The sequence below is a fragment of the Geotrypetes seraphini genome, chromosome 3 (genome assembly GCF_902459505.1).
Source record: "Geotrypetes seraphini chromosome 3, aGeoSer1.1, whole genome shotgun sequence".
Classification (NCBI taxonomy): domain Eukaryota; kingdom Metazoa; phylum Chordata; class Amphibia; order Gymnophiona; family Dermophiidae; genus Geotrypetes; species Geotrypetes seraphini.
Window position 1 is genome coordinate 303,380,429 of NC_047086.1, and position 12,719 is coordinate 303,393,147.

Here is a 12,719-nt window from a genome sequence, read left to right on the forward strand (position 1 = left end):
GTGTTTGCGATAATATATGTTTTTGTGTTTTATTGAATAATCATTAGGTAGGTGGGTGGGAGAAAATGGTTGATTATAAACATGTGTAAGTTGAATGTGCTTTTATTGTATAATTATACATTGCATTTGTTATATTGCACTATTGAAATTTTGAAAATTAACAAAGATAAAAAACAAACAAACAAAGCATATAAGACCATATGGCTCTGAGGCTAGGTCTTGGGAGTCTTTCTTCCATATCAAGGGGGGTCAAGAGTCCTTCCAGTTGGTGGTAGTAGCTACTTAGAGATGGCTAAGTGGGAAGTGGCAGGAGGGTGAGGAGAATCAGCCTCTCAATACCAACCTACACCAGTTCATGAAGACTGAGAAACTCCATTTTGCTTCATCTATTATTCTGAATTGAACTGATTAGAATATTAATTTGCATATGTTTTCCCATTGAGAGAACTGCTATTGAGAAGACTTATTTGTGCCATTTAAGGGTTTTCTGGGATTTGAAGGGTGGACAGCTTCTGAAGTAGACCATGGGAACGGATAATGAAGCCAAGAGACTATATTTTTGTTTAGGGGGGGCATTTCCTCACCCTGATAAGAAAAGGGCTCTGGAAGAAGGACCTTTGACTGGTTTTTGCCCTTATTTTTGAGTGTGAACTCTGAGTGCTTTCTTAGAGGTTTGGTTCTTAGAGGTGACCCTTGAGGGGTTGAATGCAGGCTTTGGCCTAACCCTTGGTAAGACTGAAACTAGAAGAAACTACAGAGATGGTGACATTTGTGGCAGTGGTGGGATCCTGAAACTGCTAGACTAACTAGAAGTTGTATTCTCTCAAGGAAGCCACTTTACCTAGCTTTAGCAGGTAAAGAGTACCTTGGCTAGAAGGAGTGTGCTCAAGGGGGGAGGGGAATATCAGCAGGGACTCGTAATAGATAGATTTGTTCTTGTTTGTTATTCCACAGAGTTATTGCACCTGAAGCAGTGAAGCAGTTACAAGCCTAGCAGGAAGCAATGGAGCAACTTTTCCTCCAAGCCCTAGACCAGTAAGTAGCAGCAGCCATTGGTTCAACTCATTGAACTACAAACAAAAGAATTGCATAGACTAGTCAATGGCATACAGAAAGCTGTTGTGCGACAGGACACTGGGGTGGGATGGGGTCTGGAGGATTGGTTGGCAATAACCAAATTGGGCCTGGAGGTATGACCAGAGGCCTATCTTGCTACTGTATTTTCGAAAGAGTCGCAACTGTGGCATGGTGGCCTGCAGAATAGCGGGCCATGCAGTTAGCTTCCTATCTAATAGGGAAGTCCAGGCAGTCTATTGTGCATTAGATACTACCAAGGCCCTGGACTATTGACAAGTGAGGGTCGCAATTCAAGATAGGCTAGTCTTATCCCCGGAGCACTATAACAGTGGTTTTCAACTCGGTCATGGAGTACCCCTTTGCCAGTCAGGTTTTTGGGATATCCATAATGAATATGCATGAAAGAAATTTGCATATAATGGAGGCAGTGTATGCAAATAAATTTTATGCATATTCATTGTGGATATCCTGAAACACTGTACTATAGGAGGAAATTTAGGAAGTGGGACTTCCAAGTTACAGAAAGACCTCAGGCCCTGGTCCAAAAATGGATGGCAAGTGCCCTGCCGTGCACTCAGCCCTCCTTTCTTCCTTCTTTCCTTCCTTCCTTCCTTCCCTTCCTACCCAGACCCCAGTGCCCACTACAGACCTGCCTGAAGCCCTGGAGGTCCAGTGGTGAGCCAGAACAGGAGCAATCCTTCCCACATCCTGTCCCGGCTAACTCTAAACCACCCCACCTCCCTGACCCATGTAGATTTTACATTTAAAGCCCTGGTGATCTAGTGGTGAATTGGGGCAGGAGTGATCTTCATACACTCCACCCCTGTGAGAGCTGTGATCAAAAATGTCTGCCGCAAGGTTCCTGCTGCAGTCTCATGGGAAGGATCGCTCCTGTGCCAGCTCACCGTGAACCACCAGGGCTTCAGGCAGGCCCATGAGAGGCATGCAACAAGTCTAGGTATGGGTGGAGGAGGGGTACAGACCAAAGGACTCAAATATTTTTGGCCCAAAAATCTCAGTTTATAATTGAATATACAGTATACATTATTACAAATAGTCAAGGATATTCAAGGGACCAAAGGATGAGGTGACCTCTGTACCATGGTATGTCCAGCAGCTGAGGACCACATTGGAAAGAGTTAGTGATATGTCCCAACAGAACTGTAAGCGGGAACAAAACATAAAACTTTTTTATGACAAGAAAGGGATAGAAAGAGGATTCAAACCAGGAAGGTGCTAATCCTAATGCCTACCTTCGGTAACAAATTGCTAGCACAGTGAAAGGGGACCTTTGAGATGAGTTGACAGTTAGGCCTAGTAACCTATGAAATATAAGAACATAATAATTGACTTACTGGGAAAGACTGAAGGACCATCAAGCCCAGTATCCTGTTTCCAACAGTGGGCAACCTAGGTCCCAAGTACCTAGCTAGATCTAAAGTAGTAAAACAGATTTTATGCTGCTTATCCTAGGAATAAGCAGTGGATTTCCCCAAGCCATTTCAATAATGGCTTACTGACTTCTCTTTTAGGAAATTATCCAAACCTTTTTTAAACATTGCTAAGCTAAATGATTTCACCACATTCTTTGGCAACAAATTCCAGAGTTTAATTACACGTATTAAGAAATATTTTCTCCAGTTTGTTTTAAATCTACTACTTAGTAGCTTCATCACATGCTCCCTAGTACTAGTATTTTTTGAAAGAGTAAACAAGTGATTCACATCTACCCTTTGCAATCTACTCAGTATTTTATAGACCTCTATCATATCATCCCTGAACCATCTCTTCTCCAAACTGAAGAGTCCTAGCTCATAGAGAAGTCGTCCCATCACTTTTATAATTTTTGTTGCTCTTTGTAGCTTTTCTAATTCCGCTTTATCTTTTTTGAGATAAGGCAACCAGAATTGCACACAGTGTTCAAGGTGTGGCCGTACCATAGAGTGATACAAGGACATTACAAGGATATGGTCTTTGTTTTCCATTCCTTTCCTGATAATTCCTAACATTCTATTTGCTTTCTTAGCCACCACCCCACATTGAGCCAAGGGTTTCAATGTATCCTCAACAGTGAAACCTAGATCCTTTTCCTGGGCAGTGACTCCTAATGTGGAACCCTGCATTACGTAGCTTGGGTTGAAAGGGACAGGTTGCTGGGGGATTGTGTTGAATAGGAAAAAGAAGAATTAGGCCCGGACAATTTTAAAAAATGACCAGTCAGGGAGTGAAATTTGGGGAACACCTATCCCCTCAACAGAAGGTACAAGCACAAGCCCTACTTCATCAGTTTGAGGATGTGTTTTCTCCCATCCCAGGTAAATGCACATCGCATTTTATTTAAAATATGTTTACTCACTTTTAAATCATTAATATTTCAAACCCCCGCCTTTATTTTTAGAGTTTTAATTCCTTATACTACTTCAAGAACACTGAGATCTCAGGATCAACATTTATTGGCCATTCCTTCACTGAGAGTCATTAATACGAGGCGTCTTACTATTTTTTCAGTGACTGCTCCTCAGTCTTGGAATGATCTCCCACTCTATATAAGAGAAGAAAAGAATTTAGACAAATTTAAGACTAAGCTTAAAAGTTTCCTTTTTAATGATGCTTTTAGTGAATAAATGATCCTTTAATCTATCTTTATCTTATATTTCTTTTTTTTCATGTTTGTCTTCCCTCCCATTGTTTTTACCTTTATATTAAATTTAATACAGATTGTATCCTTTAAATAATCTTCCTGTTGTTTCTATATTGTATTTATGAATTTTTGTTGTTTTGTTTTTGAAACATTGTATGTCTATGTAATAATTTACCCATGTTTTTAGATATTTGTAACTATTGTGTATATCGCCTAGAATGTAGATTAGGCGATTAATCAAACTATATAATAAACTTGGAAATCTCGTAAAGTCCATTCAGTTGAAACCTATCCTGGGAATATTTTTAGACAAAAGCCATATCATCTCCCTGAAGCAAAGAAGGAAGAGGTAGAGAAAGAAATTGTTGAAATGTTAAACCTTTGGGTTGTAGAAGAAGTCAATTTAGGTGCCGCTAGGTGCGATTCTATAAACCGTACCTAACTTTGATTGACACACTGTAGGTGTTGTTTTTCTATGCGCATACCAAGTTAGGTACCACTAGACACCATTTATAGAATCTGACCCTTAGTGCCTCTAAAATAGGAGACAGTAAGTTCTTCTCTGTCAATATTTTTAAGGTTAAGTATGCTAATGCACACATTAGTCCACACCCTGTAAGAGAAACCTGTAAGAGAAAGACAGGAAATACCTGTATTTCCTGGGCACACTAGAAATGGGCCTAGTGCTAGGGAAAGTCCCACATTAGCACACATTAAACCAATTTACTACTGTGTTTTAGCAGACAAGCTCTTTAGTTTGGTTGAAAATAGAGGACAAATTTAGAAGCCTAAAATTAGGAGTTAAGTCTGGTCTGATATTTAAACTGGACTGGAAAGGCTCCCTCCCAGTTGAATCATGCTGACCTTGAATTTTCAGTAGACAGTACTGCTGAAAATTTGGGGAGACCATTGCAGCACTTTCTGATTAGGGCTGGGGTGATCTAGGGTAGAGTCTGAGTGAAGTTGGGATTTAACTGGTTAATGGCTGTTTTGAGCTGCTAATCAGGTAAATGCCCAGATAAAGTTATGACAGCAAAATAACCACTACTATTAATTATTTCTATAGTGCTACCAGATGTATGCATCATAGTACAGAATCATGAAGGAGACAGTCCCTGCTAAGAGGAGCTTGCAGTCTAAACGAAGACAAACAGATGCCATGGATACAATGGGGGGGGAGGGGTTAATCTGCTGGCTCGGATGGTGGGCAGTGGGGAGTAGGATTATGGACTGAAGGTGTCAGTCTAAATATCATCTGACATCCAGATAACATTCTGACAGCCAGGTAGGACTTGGATATTCAATACTGAGACATGGATGAGGAATAAATATCTGGATGAAAATCTGTCTTCGGTGCTCAGGGCCTTTAAAATCACTGACCAGTGTGTATGTGTGTGTGAGAGAGAGCAGTTAAATTTAGTTGTGAAAAACAGGCATTTATAGATGCATTCCAGCATGAAATCCAAAAGCAGATATAGCAGGTGACATCAGACAGGCACAGAATTATCTCTATAACTTGTTACTGGGCAGCTTATGAAAAATCGCCTCATGGCTCATCGTTACAAGGACTTTAAAAACTAATTAGTGCTACCAAGAGCTAATCAGAGCAGTTCCAAGTTTTACGTTCTTACTAATAAGGGCCTGAAAATTCTTAGGTTCTTTCAGCACTGCTGGAGATACACTTCAAGAGCTCTCAATTAAGTAGCCAGGCGACTTATCAATATGTATTTATGTTTGAAGCCTAAGTGGCCATTGGCTTTCCCACTGTTTTACTTAGCTAGGAAAACAACTCTATCAAAGTAAGTATTATTCCAAAACCCAACTTCCTGTGCAGAATGCTCCCATGTGCTCCATCAGTCTGGCTCTCTGATGAACTACATCGTTTCTTATAAACTGTCCATGGTCCATAAATTTCCAAGCATAAAGGCTATTACTGTGCTACCCAAATCTACTGAGAATTTCATTCTTACAACTTCATTTTATTTTACAGCAAATGAGTTATGTAAGAAATTTCATCTGCACAGTTAGATTTTGGGTAATTTTTTCCTCTTCTTGTCTATGTTTGGTTTAACCTAAGCTCCACTGAGTTTTGTTTGATTTCAGCTAGTATTCCATATATCAAAACATTTTTCTCTATCAATCTCAAGAAATGGTGCAAAGAGCAGAAAAATGTTTGACTACAATATTACAAATATAGATTTCTTGTTTTCTCTCACCTCAAAGGAAACAAACACAATGAGAGCCAAGAGTTGAAAAGTGCATGTGCAAAGTGGGACATAACGCATTTCCCCTATCCTCCATGTTCACATTCAGGTATGTTTTTGTGAGGGACTCAATTGCACACCAGGGAAAGAAAGTATGGGCATGGTGTGGGAGCTTAAGAAAGGTGGAGGGCTTCGATTGGAGGGTGGAGAGATTTGATTGTGGGTTGGGGGCTTTGTTTCAGGGCTGAATAATTGGACTGGGGGTTAAAGGCCTGATCGGGAGGAGGCTTAGACTGGGGGGGAGGAGCTCTGATGGCTCTTATAAAATGCAGCCTGGGAGCATCAGGCCACAGCTGTGCAGCCCAGTGCTTCCAGGCTGCTTGAATAACAAGTAGCACTATTCACTTACTTAGGATTACCAGATTTGTGGTCCGGAAAAAGACAGTGTGTGACCCTGCCTCGTTCTACCCCTGGCCTCATCTCATACCGCCCCGCCCCCCCCCCCCCCACCCCAGCCCCACACAAACCTCGTCTATTCGGGGCTATGTCTGGAAAGCATCTGCAAATACATGGATGTGACACGATGATATCACATGCATGCATGTAAAGTCACCGCGTCACATCTGCGTATGTGCAGATGCCCTCCAGTCATGGCCCCGATCTCAATATTTTTCAAACTGCAGACAAAGTGCCGGGTTCTGAAAAGCCATCCAGACGCCTGGACGGTCCTCTAAAAAGAGGACATGAACGGTTAAATCTGGACATCTGGTAACTATACACTTACCACAGGAGTGAGCAACCTGTAAGACTTTATTGCAGGTTGCTGGATCTCATGGTAAACCAAGGTGCAATACAAGCTCACCTTTACCGCATCTTGATAACTTTGGCGCCTAAATCATGCCTTTCATTTTTGTAATCAGCAATTGGTCTATTTTCAACAAGTATGCATTTTGTAGGCATACAGGAAGAAATACGCTTCAAAATGCCCCCTGGTCGTGCCCTTCAACTGCAAATCGCCAAATGACGTTCCTACTCCCACTTCATACCGAGCCACTGGAATCAACTACCTCCGCTGATCAGATCCCTTGAAGGACTCCTCAACTTTAGGAAAGCAATAAATACATACCTCTTCACCTAACCCCTCTGCCCTTGACCGATGGATTACAAAAAATGTATATTGGTACCAGAACCCAGCATGTGTCACGTAAGGAAATCTTGTATTGTAAAATCTTGCACTGTAACTATAGCAAATCCAGTCTGTCAACTGTCTATGTGTCAGCTCAGAGAAAGCAGGAGACTCTTCCTTCTCAGAACGCGGAAGGCAAAGAAACAAAGAAGTTGACTGGTTGGTGCTCAATCTCCTTTATTAAACAATATAACAATGACTCGACACGATCGTGTTTTGGCCTGGAAAGGCCTGCCTCAGGAGTCTGATTGTGTAAACTGAGGAGATATATATTGGGGATTCACAAGCGTATGATACATTTCTTTTAGTCTTTAAATAGACTCTAGTTCTTGACACTTTTCATTTCAGTGATATGAAATGAAACGAAAAGTATCATGAAAAGTGTGGAATAACTTGTAAGTTTTGTGGCTCCACATCATTCTCTTCTTGGTCGGGCAACTGTGTAAATATTCCTCGAGGGCCGCAATTCAGTCGGGTTTTCAGGATTTCCCTAATGAATATGCATGAGATCTATGTGCATGCACTGCTTTCAATGCATATTCATTGGGGAAATCCTGAAAACCTGACTGGATTGCGGCCCTCAAGGAGGGACTTTGAGATCCCTGCTCTAGGTGGCCTCGAGGAAAATTACTAATCTCAAATTGTTCTTCCTATTGTAACGCCTGTGGGGTTAAAAACATTTTTTTTTAAATGCTAAGAGGGCTCTGGTCTCATGAGATTTATTTGCTGCAGAACTGTAAGTGACATATTTGCACTGGAATACATGTGCCTGCTGGTTGCCCTGGGCACCATATATAGCAATGTTCTTTATTAATTTTTAAGCAGGGGCCAATTTGGAGTCTAATGGGCTGAGGGAGAGCTGCCAAATATCTTCCCATATGCAGCAATGACACTGCTGACTAGCATGTGTCAATGGTATCCATCCCAACCAGCCCACCTTCAAATTTCTTTAGGGGGTATCCTCAAGTTTGAGATCATTTCAAAGTGTGTTTTCTTTTGCCTGTTGAGAAATGCCTTGTTCTTCAAGTATGTGACTCTTCCTTCCCCCAATGTGTTAATTCCATTCCCTCTTCCTGTCATGAGCATGGGTAGAGAGGCAGAGTAGCAGAAAAGAAACCTAGAAATATAATAGGGGCTGCCCCAGAGGTCTTGGGGAACTGCCATTGACTTTAGGCCTTGCATTGAAGAACACTGATATATAGAATTTAGCACTTTATGCAGAGAGGGATTTATACAGCAAGTTTTAAAATCAGATACTCTAAGTATTTTCCCTATCTCTCCCGGAAGGCTCACAATCTATGCAATGGAGGGTTAAGTGATTTGCTCAGGGTCACGAGGAGCAGTGTCAGAACTGAACTCACAACCTCAGGGTGCTGAGACAGCAGCTCTAGTCACTAGGCTCTCCTCTACTCCTCCAGCCATATTTTAAACTGTATTGTTCTTTTTTTTTTTTTTTTGTAAATCTTTATTAAATTTCCAAACTACCATAGTGCAAACAATTTCAATATACATAAATTTACACGAAATGCACATTAACTTACAGACATTAATGTACAACCCTTTCCCCCCACTCCCTCATCAAATAATCAGAAAAAGTACATCCTTACAGGAAACCTCCATATATTCCCCGAATGAAATTCCAATGCAAAACCCTCCCACTTCCCACCCACCCTGGATGTGTAAGCTTAAGGGTCGATAAAATAAAATCAATTATCATTCCTTACAGAACTTAGGGCTCCTTTTATCAAGCCACACTAGCGGGGTTAATAAGCGTGACTTTTCATCACACGTTAACCCCCATGCTAGCCAAAAACAAACTTTAAATCAGGGCCCAAATCTGTGGTTGGAAATTTAAATTAGAGTCCAGTACAATACCCAGATTCTTTAATTGCTGTTTTATCTTCACAACAGTACCAAGCAAAGATAGCAACTCTGGCAATGTCAACAAAGGATCAGAAGACAAAACCAACAGTTCAGACTTCTGAACATTCAGAACCCGGCCATGGTCAGTTAACTATTTTGAATTAATTTCAAAGAAATTCTGTAATTATAAAATCCATCCAAGGTTTGAGTGGAAAGAAAAATTGAACGTCATATGCATAAATGAGGAATGATACACCTAGGAAACTCATAACATAGGAACATAAGAATAGCCTTTGTGTGTCAGATCAATGGTCCAGCAAGCCCAGTAGCCCGTTCTCATGGTGACCAATCCAGGTCCCTAGTACCTAGCCAAAACCCAAGGAGTAGCAACATTCCATGCTACCGATCCAGGGTAAGCAGTGGCTTCCCCCATGTCTTGCTCAATAACAGACTATGGACTTTTCCTCCAGGAAATTGTCAAAACCTTTTTTAAAACCTGCTACGCTATCCGCTCTTACCACAAACTCTGGCAATGCGTTCCAGAGTTTAACTATTCTCTGAGTGAAAAAAAAAAATTCCTCCTATTGGTTTTAAAAGTATGTCCCTGTGACTTCATTGAGTGTCCCCTAGTCTTTGTAATTTTTAACGGAGTGAAAAATTGATCCACTTGTACCTGTTCTACTCCATTCAGGATTTTGTAGATTTCAATCATATGTTCCCTCAGCTGACTCTTTTCCAAGCTGCAGAGCCCTTACCTTTTTAGTCTTTCCACATATGAGAGGAATTCTATAACCTTACACAAAGGCTGCAGATACAAATTAAATAATAAATGGCACTCAAAAGTTGCACACACAATTTGAGTAATGAGCGCCAATAATTGAGTACTAACAATCGACAATTTATATATTTTTTAAAATTCTTTATTGATTTTTAATCAAAAACAGTGTCATACAAATGAAAGAACAAAAGATATTCCACATATTACACTATTATCTATACAGGTAACATAAATATCATTCAATAATTTCATTTTCCTGCATATAATAATATCATAATATATCCTAATATACAATACAAATAAAAAATAAAGTTACCCAAATATCACAATTGACAATTTAGATTTGTGTGCATTATTTTGCCAGGCAGTATTCTATAAAGAGGTGTGCATAAATCTTTTAAAGTACAACTGAAAAGAGGGTGTGGCTAAGGGAGGGTCAGGGGCATTCACTACTGATGAGCACAGTAATACAGAATGAACCCACACATAATTTACACGCAAGGATTTACACCAGGTTTCAGTTGGTAAAATCAGGGGTAGGGAACTACGGTGCTCGAGAGCCGTATTCCAGTCGGGTTTTCAGGATTTCCCCAATGAATATGCATTGAAAGCAGTGCATGCAAATAGATCTCATGCATATTCATTGGGGAAATCTTGAAAACCCGACTGGAATATGGCTCTCGAGGACCGGAGTTCCCTACCCCTGGTATAAATCCTTGCACCCAGTGGTGTAGCAAGGAAGGTTGACACCCGGGTAGTGGCGCCCAGCATTGCTGTGCCATGTGCCCTACCCCACTCTTCCCCGCTACTTGGGTCCCACCACGCCTCTGTGTACCTCTTTAAATGTTCACTGGCATGAGCCGCATCTTTCACCTGCTGCTCATGCTGGCATCGGCACCTTCTGACATCATGTCCTGCTCCCATGACCAGGAAGTGATGTCAGAAAGGAGCTGATGCTGGCACAAGTAGCAAGTAGAAGATACTGCTCAAGCTGGCAAGCATTTAAAGAGGTACGCAGGGAGCGGAGAGGAGGATAGGGGCCAGTGCCCCTGCAAATACGGCACCCATGGTGGTCCACCCTCTTGCCCCCTCACTATGCCATTGCTTGCACCACTATTTTATAAACAGTGCCCAACTTATAGCACTGTATATAAAACACTGCTCAGTGCTTGTTATTTCAGTACCCACATCTATGTGACATTTACGGAATCTAATCCTTAATGTCTTCCATTGATTTCTTGAGAACATTCACATCAGTCTCGATGAGCCCAATGTTCAACCAGCAGCGATCAGCATTATGCCAATTGCCAGAGGTATTATCCCTAGAAATTAAATACTGGGCCTTGGCCGAGCTTTGGCGTTAAATTTCCAGGTATACTAAGCTGGCAAAAAAACATAGCCGGTTTTATAACTGGCTATGGCAAACCACATAAAAATAGGACTGACTTTTATGCTGTACTATGTATGTGGTTAGCTTACCTGGTTAAGTGCTGAATATCGACACTTAACTGGCCAATGCTGAGTCTGTCCTCAGAGCGTCCCCAAAACAGTTGGTTTTGAGATGGGTGCTTACCAGATATTTTCAGTAGCACTATCCAGTTAAGTGCTACTGAATATGACTGGTTGGCCCCAAGGAAGCAATTTAACTGGCCAGGAGCCATTTTTTGCCAGTTAAATTGCTTTGAATATCAACTCCAATATTTTTAATCTGTTTCTCCTGATCATGGTATTTAAGCTGAAGTACATCAATTTGAGGAGAAAGAGCCCTTTCTCCTAATTCTGTAATCAAATTCCAAATTGAGTCCAAAGTGAACTGAACCAGTTTCTTAGGAGTAAACTGTCTCACGTTTATAGATACAGGTAACTGACCTTCTCACAGATTACCAATAGTATCCATTGAAACCACAAACTAGGAGACACTCGATGAAGTTACAGAGTAATACTTTTAAAACCAATAGGAGGAAATATTTTTTCACTCAGAGAATAGTTAAGCTCTTGAATGCATCGCCAGAGGATGTGGCAAGAGCTGTTAATGTAGCTGGTTTTAAAAAAAGGTTTGGACAAGTTAATGGAGGAAAGTCCTAGTCTGCTGTTGAGAAAGACATGGGGAAAGCCACTGCTTGCCCTGGATTGGTGGTATGGAATGCTGCTACTATTTGGGTTTTTGCCAGGTACTTGTGACAAATTGGCCTCCGTGAAGACGGGATACTGGGATAGATGGATCATTGGTCTGACCCAGTAAGGCTATTCTTATGTTCTTAAGATCCACATTCCTCTTGCAGATTACCAATAATATCTGTCAAAATTGCAGGAGATCCAGAACTTTTAGTAGTCTCCAATGCAAATAGTGCTGTAGCAATAGCAAGATTCCCTAACACTATTCTTTTCTCCTTAGACCAGCAGTAATAATTTCAATTGGGGATTCCAGGATGGACTCTGTTGTCATTGGAGAAGCTTGTGGCTGCAATGGTGAGGTCCACATGAGGAACTCAATTTACCTACATCCAGAGTTCCCTGAACCAGCTTCACCATGGACTTTTCTTCTTGAGCCCTTTGACACTGCGCATTATTATCCTTTAGTCCCGTCAAGTAAAAGGTAGAGAGTCTCTGACTGATGTGAGCTACTAATCTACATATATTAAATTTTCCTAAACTTCCATTGAGATCGGCTAAGCAAATTTTTATCCAGTATTTGGCTGAGCTATTGAAAGTCCTCAATCATTCAGATATGCTATTTGCCCAATGCAGAAAAAGATGAACTAGTGAAGGGCTGCCTGGATCTAGTACCTTCAGTTCTGGATGCGTCAGATACATTTGAAACTTCTTTTTTTTTAAGTTCAAAAATTTTATTGATTTAAAATATATAAGTACAAAAAGGTGAAATGTATTTATATATATATATATATATTTGAAACTTCTGATTCAGAAATGGTGACAACATGTACTTTGATGGTCTCATTGGCACTGCGA

At 40.8% G+C, this 12,719-nt stretch overlaps 1 long non-coding RNA gene across 2 annotated transcripts; it reads left to right on the forward strand.

Moving 5' to 3' along the window:
* Positions 1-953: 953 nt before the first annotated feature.
* Positions 954-12,500, forward strand: LOC117357958. Of its 2 annotated transcripts, none has more exons than XR_004538912.1 (3): positions 954-1,035; positions 5,942-6,031; positions 12,145-12,500. It is a non-coding gene; the product is annotated as an uncharacterized LOC117357958 (long non-coding RNA). The 2 variants fall into 2 exon arrangements; XR_004538911.1 differs by lacking the exon at positions 12,145-12,500 and adding an exon at positions 6,879-7,008.
* The last annotated feature ends 219 nt before the right edge of the window (positions 12,501-12,719 follow it).